This window comes from Lactuca virosa, chromosome 3, assembly GCF_052849685.1.
Source record: "Lactuca virosa cultivar CGN04683 chromosome 3, Lactuca_virosa_CGN04683_v6, whole genome shotgun sequence".
Taxonomy (NCBI): domain Eukaryota; kingdom Viridiplantae; phylum Streptophyta; class Magnoliopsida; order Asterales; family Asteraceae; genus Lactuca; species Lactuca virosa.
In genome coordinates this window covers 221,338,523-221,346,395 of record NC_136428.1, presented here as the reverse complement: position 1 = coordinate 221,346,395, position 7,873 = coordinate 221,338,523, and positions in this window count along the sequence as shown.

Here is a 7,873-nt window from a genome sequence, read left to right as displayed (position 1 = left end):
AAACCTCCTTCACATTCAGAAACCGAAAACCAACTTCAAAACAGAAAACCTCCTTTCTTCAGAACCGAAAACCTTATTTTCTTTTCAACCGAAACTCCTAATTTTCTTCTCAACCGAAAACCCCTTTATCTTGTTTTCGGTCAAGACTCCTCAACCGAAAACCCATTCTATTTGATCTTTTGATTTGTTTTTCAAGTTAATTTTTATTAAAAATTTAAAAAAAAAACAAAAACAACAAAAATCAAAAAACAAAAAAAAATGGAATCTCAAAGCATGTCAGCTCACCATGAATTATATGCGATTATGGGAACCACTTCTCGAATTCCCCGACTGTTATCCGCGAAAGGATTTCCAGAATGGAAATATCGGATCGAAAAGTACATCAAAATGAAAGACTTCAAGATATGGCGAAGCATTCTAAGAGGTCCAATCCGCATCACAACCACATTGGAAGATGGAACCATAACTGACAAGCAGGTTGAAAATTACACGGATGATGATTTTGAGAGAGTCGAGGAACAGGAAAAGGCTCTTGCTACACTTACCATGGCATTATCTCCGGAAATTGCTCAAGGTTTCCGTGAGTATACATCAGCAAAGGCCTGATGGGAAGCACTGATTGAAGTCTATGAAGGCAATGAAGACATGAAACAGAGTCGCCAAGACATGCTGCGACAGAAGTTCAATATGTTTAACCATGTTTTGGGAGAAACACTTGAAAATCAGTTGCAGAGATTTATCACACTTACCACATAAATGAGCTCTGCTGAATTCTCTACCAAAATCTTGGGATATGAATGTCTCAGTGATCAAAAAGACCAAAGATTTGAACAGGTTGAGTTTAGCAGAAACAATGGCGATAATCAAGGCTTGCGATCTCGATGATAAGCAAAGGGAGATTAATCATGTTAATTCATACTCCACATCAAATCTTGGGATCCAAACCACCAACAACACTGCTTTCTCAAGCTTTTCTACCCCTCAAGCTCCTCCAGTTTCTCATGTTCCACAAGTTCAACCCTATGTGACTCATCAGCCTACCTCATACGTGATCCCTCAAATGCAACACATTCGAGTTCCTCAACCTCAAACTTTAGCTCAACAAGTTGGTTCTAGTGTTGGTTTATCCACAGCTGCACCCATTCAATCTCATGGAATCAGTTCTAAAGCTTCATCTTTAAAGGAGAAGGAAGAAAATCTTGCCCTCGCCACTGGTTTGGTAAACTGCTACAACGTTTTTGTGGCCGGAGAGCTTTCCCGACAACTCTCTTTTGCTGACCTAGAACGGATCCATCCAGAGGATGTGGAAGAGATGGACATCACCTGGCAAATGGCCATGGCTGTTTTTAGGTCAAAGCAGTTCTCCAAGAAAACTGGGAAAAACAACTGGAGCGTGAACTCTGACAAGAAAGTGGGGTTCAACAAAGGGAAGCTGCGATGTTACAACTACCATGAGCCTGGACATTTTGCAAGGGAGTGTCCAAAGCCAGACCGAAGAGAGAATTCTGAGCGAACCATGGTGCCGGTGAACAATGTCAACAGAGGATCATCTTCAAGCAATCAGACTGCTAACTTGGCGATGGTGGCCCAATCCTTTGATTGGGAAGATCAAATTCAGGCTCTAAATATTTCAGGACCTGAAAATGCGCATCTTGCTCAAATCAAGGATTATGTGGAGGAAGAAGCAGAGAAAGACCCTGAAGAAGAGATGATGAATCTTCAGTTTGCGTTCATGGTGCAAACTACTCCTGAGCCAGCCAAACCCGAGGTCAGTGAATTTGGTTGCTCTCAATCTTGTATCAAAACTGTTAAATTCTTACGTGACCAAATTGAACTAATCAAGAGAGAGAACGAGGACCTTAAGTATGAGGGTTACACACTTAGGAAAAATCAAAATCCTTTAAAAACACAATTAGAGAATAAAACAAAGGACTTTAAGAAACTGCAAGAGGATTACAGCAACAAATGCGAGAACTATGATCATCTCAAAAGAAAATTTGCTGTTGTGACCGCTGAACTTGACTCATTGAAAAATCTTCTTGAAAATGCTGCATTTATTTTTAACAAATTCGATGGGTCAAGTGAAGTAGTTGCAAAAATGATAGAGGAACAGATGCAGTGGAAGGACATTACATGTGGAAACCAGAAAAAAGTAGGATTAGGTTTTGAGAGTGTCCCTCCTCCTTTCAATCATAATTACACTGCTACTCCTCTATCTCAACAAGAGATTGACAGAGAACCTGTCATGGTTTATGGAAGGCCAGCTGCTAAACAAGCAACCGGGCCTAGTGATAAGAATTTGGATACTAACATTTTTATCTCAAGTGCAGATATGTCAGTAGTTCAGGGGGAGCAAGAAGCTGAAAAGTCTGAGTCGAATAATTATGTGTCTAAATTTGTTGTTGAAAGTTGTTTTACTATAGGGTTTTCGGTTTACAGCTATAATCGTAGGCAAGCTCAATTTCAATCATTCTTCTACTCCATTTCTTCTTTGTTTTCTTATGCTTGATTGATCATTGGTATAGATCCTACAATTCAAGGACCTTACAGTGATCCCTTGGTTCCTTTGCTAAGGCAACAACACTTTCACTATCACAGAAGATTTCCATAGGCTCCTTAATAGCTGGTACAACTCCAAGATCTCCAATGAAGTTCTTCAGCCATATCGCCTCCTTTGCTGCCTCGCTTGCCGCTATATACTCTGATTCGCAAGTAATTCAGCTACTGTCTCCTGCTTGGAACTTTTCCAAGAAATTGCTCCTCCATTTAAGGTAAAGACCCAGCCCGACTGAGAGCGGAAATTATCCCTATCAGTCTGGAAGCTAGCATCACTATACCCTACAACTCTCAAGTCATCACTCCCACTAAGGGTAAGGACCCAGTCCTTAGTCCTTCGCAGGTACTTGAGAATGTTCTTTACTGCAGTCCAGTGGGCCTTACCAGGGTTCCCATGATACCTGCTAACCATGCTCAAAGCAAAGGCTACATCAGGACGAGTGCAGGTCATAGCATACATGATCGAGCCTACTACAGAAGCATAAGGTACTCGACTCATTTCTGCTATCTCGACCTCGGTACTCGGGCTCTGAGTCTTACTCAATCTAGCGTTACTCTGGATGGGTAACTCTCCTTTCTTGGAATCTTGCATGCTGAACCTCTTCAGCACCTTCTCCAAGTAAGTACTCTGACTAAGCCCAATTAGTCTTTTACTCCGGTCTCTCAGAATCCTTATCCCTAGGATATAGACAGCTTCTGCAAGGTCTTTCATAGCGAAACACTTCCCGAGCCAGGACTTCACTTCCTGCAAGGTTGGGATGTCATTTCCTATGAGTAGTATGTCATCCACATACAATACCAAAAAGCTAACTATACTCCCACTAGCCTTGACATATACACAAGATTCATCTTCACTCCTCGAAAAGCCAAACTCTTTGACTTTCTTATCAAAGCAAAGATTCCATCTGCGGGGTGCTTGCTTTAATCCATAAATGGATTTCTCAAGCTTACACACTCTATTAGGGTATTCTGTACTTACAAAGCCCTCTGGCTGATTCATGTAAACATCCTCAGCCAATTTTCCATTAAGGAAAGCGGTTTTGACATCCATTTGCCATATTTCATAGTCATGAAATGCAACAATGGCTAACAACACCCTAATAGACTTAATCTTGGCTATTGGTGAAAAGGTCTCATCATAATCAACTCTTAGAGTTTGAGAAAAACCTTTTGCCACCAGTCTTGCCTTATAAGTGTGTACATTGCCATCCATGTCGGTCTTCTTCTTGAAGATCCATTTGCACCCTACTGTCTTATGACCTGGTACATTGTCAACCAAGTCCCAGACCTGATTGTCATACATGGACTGTATCTCGCTGTCCAGCGCCTCTTTCCATTTGGCAGACTCGGGGCCTGCCATGGCTTCCGCATAGCTGTTAGGTTCATCTAGACTTACCAATGTCTCATCACTGATAAGTGTCTCACCTTCTGCAGTAATATGGAAACCATAGTAGTGCTCAGGTGCATTCCTAACTCTTGTGGAACGCCTCAGAGGTACAGACTTGTCAATTGGATCAACAGGAGTTTCCTCCTCAAGTCGACTGCTAGGGTTTGAGGTTCCTTCACCACTTGACTCTTGAATTTCTTCAAGATCAATTTGCCTCCCACTGTTTCCTTGGCTTATCAACTCTCTTTCTCGAAAGACACCCTCCTTGCTACAAATACCACATTCTCACTAGGTCTGTAGAAGAGGTAACCAAAGGATTTCTGTAGGTAGCTGATGAAAATACACCTCTCACTTCGAGGTTCGAGCTTGTTGTGAGTCTCACGTCTCACGAAAGCCTCGCAACCCCAAATCTTGATGTGGGCTAGATTGGGAACTTTTCCAGTCCACATCTCGTGAGGTGTTTTGGCAACCTTCTTTGTAGGGACCAGATTAAGGATATGGGCGGCAGTTTCTAAGGCATACCCCCAAAATGAGATTGGTAGCATAGCTCGACTCATCATGGAACGAACCATGTCCAACAAGGTTCGCTTACGCCTCTCAGCTACACCATTCAACTGTGGTGTCCTGGGACGTGTCAATTGTGAGACAACCCCACATTCCCTAAGATAGTCGAGGAACTCAGTACTAAGATACTCACCACCGCGATCGGATTGTAGCATCTTAATGTTCCTGTCCAATTGATTTTCGACTTCCTGTTTAAACTCTTTAAACCTTTCGAAAGCCTCTGACTTATGCTTGATTAAGTAGACATAACCATATCTACTATAATCATCTATAAAAGTCACATAATAACGATTAGCATCCATTGTGGCAGTTTTGAAGGGTCCATACACATCCGTGTGCACTAGATCCAACAAACCTTCACCCCTAGCATAAGAACCTGTGAAGGGTGACTTTGTTATTTTTCCAAGTAAGCATGATTCACAACTATCATCTGACTTTAGGTCAAATGATTCCAAAACTCCATCCTTTTGGAGTTGTCCTATGCGTTTCTTGCTTACATGTCCAAGACGACAATGCCATAATGATGCTTTATCCAAGTTATTGTCATTAGTAGAATCAATACACAACACATTATTTCCTAAATTATCTACAACAGACACAGCTTCATACACACCATCACAAGGTAATGCTTTAAAATAAAACACATTATTAAAGAAAGCATTTATTCCACCAATTTCATTATTAAAAGAAAAGGTAAAACCTTATTTGTACAAAGCATGAAAGGAAATAACATTTCTTTCCATTTCTGGCGAATAACAACATTTATTAAAATCAGAACAAATATGAATACCGCAACCGGTATCAAGGACCCAAGAGTTAGAATAGGGTGAGTTATTAGATAAGATAGTGTAAATACCTGCATGGTTGGGTTTCACTTTCCCATCCTTCAAATCTTGCTGGTACTTTGGGCAGTTCCGCTTCCAGTGCGCCTTTTCGTGGCAATAGAAGCATTTAGCCTCTTTGGGATCAGAAGAAGGTGTAACGAAACCTTTCTTGGTTCCGCTAGAAGAGGAGCCATCAAGGGTCTTACCCTTGGTACCCTTCGAAGAGTTCTTCCTCTTCTTCCTTCTACCTTTCCCGATTGCCAGGACAGGTGCTGAGTTTGGAGTAGTAGTAGGAGTGGTCACAACCGACTTACCTTTAAGACCTGATTCTGCGGTCTTTAGGAGTCCTTGAAGTTTGCTAAGTGTAACTTCCTCCTTGTTCATGTGGTATGTCATGCAGAATTGATCATAACATGAAGGTAAGGAGTGCAAAATAATATCTATTGCTAACTCCTCTGGGAAGTTCACATTCAACTTCATCAATCGGCCCAAAAACCTTTGCATTTTCTGCATGTGGCCCGTGATGGGTTCACCTGATGGGTTTTGAGCATTCTAACACTTCCTAAGTGTACATGCAACCCTAATAACCTTGGATCTATGTTTGTCTAATAATCACGCAAAGTTGAATTCCAAGGTTATATTCCTATCTAGCATACATGGGGAACATTTTTAACTTGAATGAAAGATAGAATAACTTACCTTGTTGTTGATTATGATCCTTGAAACCTTGTGAGCCTAGCACCCCAAGTGTGATGCCTCAAATGCTTCACACAACACCAAATGCAAAGGAGTAAACTTTGAGAGAATCTTACACTTGCAAAATCGGCTCTAGCCCTCTTGTTTCTTAGTGTAGCCTATTTTGGTGGAGAATGGGTTTCTTATATAGTGTTGACACATCTAGGGTTACACCATGTAAAACCTAATGTGTCATGACTCTTCATTTCCATGACCCATGGGTTTGTAACTCCCATGGAGCATCCATGGAGCATCCTATGGGTGGAACCCAACTTGATAATCCATGGAGCCTCTTAGCCCACTATATAAGATATGGAAGATTTACATAATCTACCCATATATTTAATTAGTTATCTTTTGATCACTTAATTAATTCTAAATTAATTCTTGATCAAACTAATTAAATAATATTATTAATATATTAGAACTTATAATATATTAATAAACCATAAGTGTTATTTATCTCATTTTAGTTTATCCAATTGCATGGTGCCATGCAACCCAAATGGACCATGCCGGGTCGGGTCAAGTACATACCAGAAATAGTTATGGACTTAGACACCATATCCAACAGTCTCCCACTTGGATAAGTCTAATAACTATAACTGCAATACTTCAGGAACCGATCGGCAATCGTAGCTCTTTCAAGGTCTCTCGGAACTGAGAAGATGATGATACGCCATTTAAGATAAGTGATCATATAATCCTCTGTTCTAGATATCAGCCGGACAAATACATGGAACAATGTCTAACTTATTGTCCAGCAGTTTGTTTCCCGATTTCCGATTTGTTTGACAAAGAACTTAATTGAACACATCAACTTAGTTCTGACCGGGCCCGGTACATAGGTCAAAACAAAATCATCGAGGGGCCCAGATATCAGCTTCTAATCCAAGAAGGAACAGATAAACTTCGACTCATATGTTTGTTCTACCACTCATTAAATTATACACAAAAGCACGTTTTATAACATCGAGTTACCAATGCGTTAACGTACAATCAATGCATAACCAACTCATAAGTAACAAATCATATCTCTAGGTTTGAAGACTTATATGATATTACCGTCTCACGATCACTCGAGATAAATTCCATGAAGTGATTCCAGTAAGCGTGGGTTGAGTCCAATGCTCAGAACTTATGAGCACTCATGAGTGTTGTAGCCATGTCCAACAACTTAGACCTCTGCAACCAATCATGACAGTCTTGATTCATACCTACTTCCGACATATGACCGACTGTGGAGGTTCGAATAATATGATATACCAAACATAATTATTCTGGAAGTCAAAACATGCAAAAGAAATATAGTAAACGATCGACAAGAGATAGCAACACTTTACTCATAAATAAAACACCTTTTATTCATCATCTAATGTCAATTACACTTTACAAATTTCAAGGTTATCTAACTACTAAATCTAATATCATCCTTCAGCCCTATGCTCCGAGCATGCTGGAGATGCTTAACCCGAGTCAGTCCCTTCGTGAGGGGATCTGCTGGATTCTCATCCGATGATACCCTCTTTGCCACGAGGAGTCCTTCTTCTATTCGATGTCTGATGAAATGGTATTTTCTGTCGATGTGTCTGGATCTCCCGTGATCCCTTGGTTCCTTGCCTAAGGCAACTTCACTTTCACTATCACAGAAAATTTCCATTGGCTCTTTAATAGCTGGTACAACTCCAAGGTCTCCAATGAAGTTCTTCAGCCATATCGCCTCCTTTGCTGCCTCGCTAGCTGCTATATACTCTGATTCGCAAGTTTAATCAGCCACTGTCTCTTGCTTGTAACTCTTCCAAGAAAT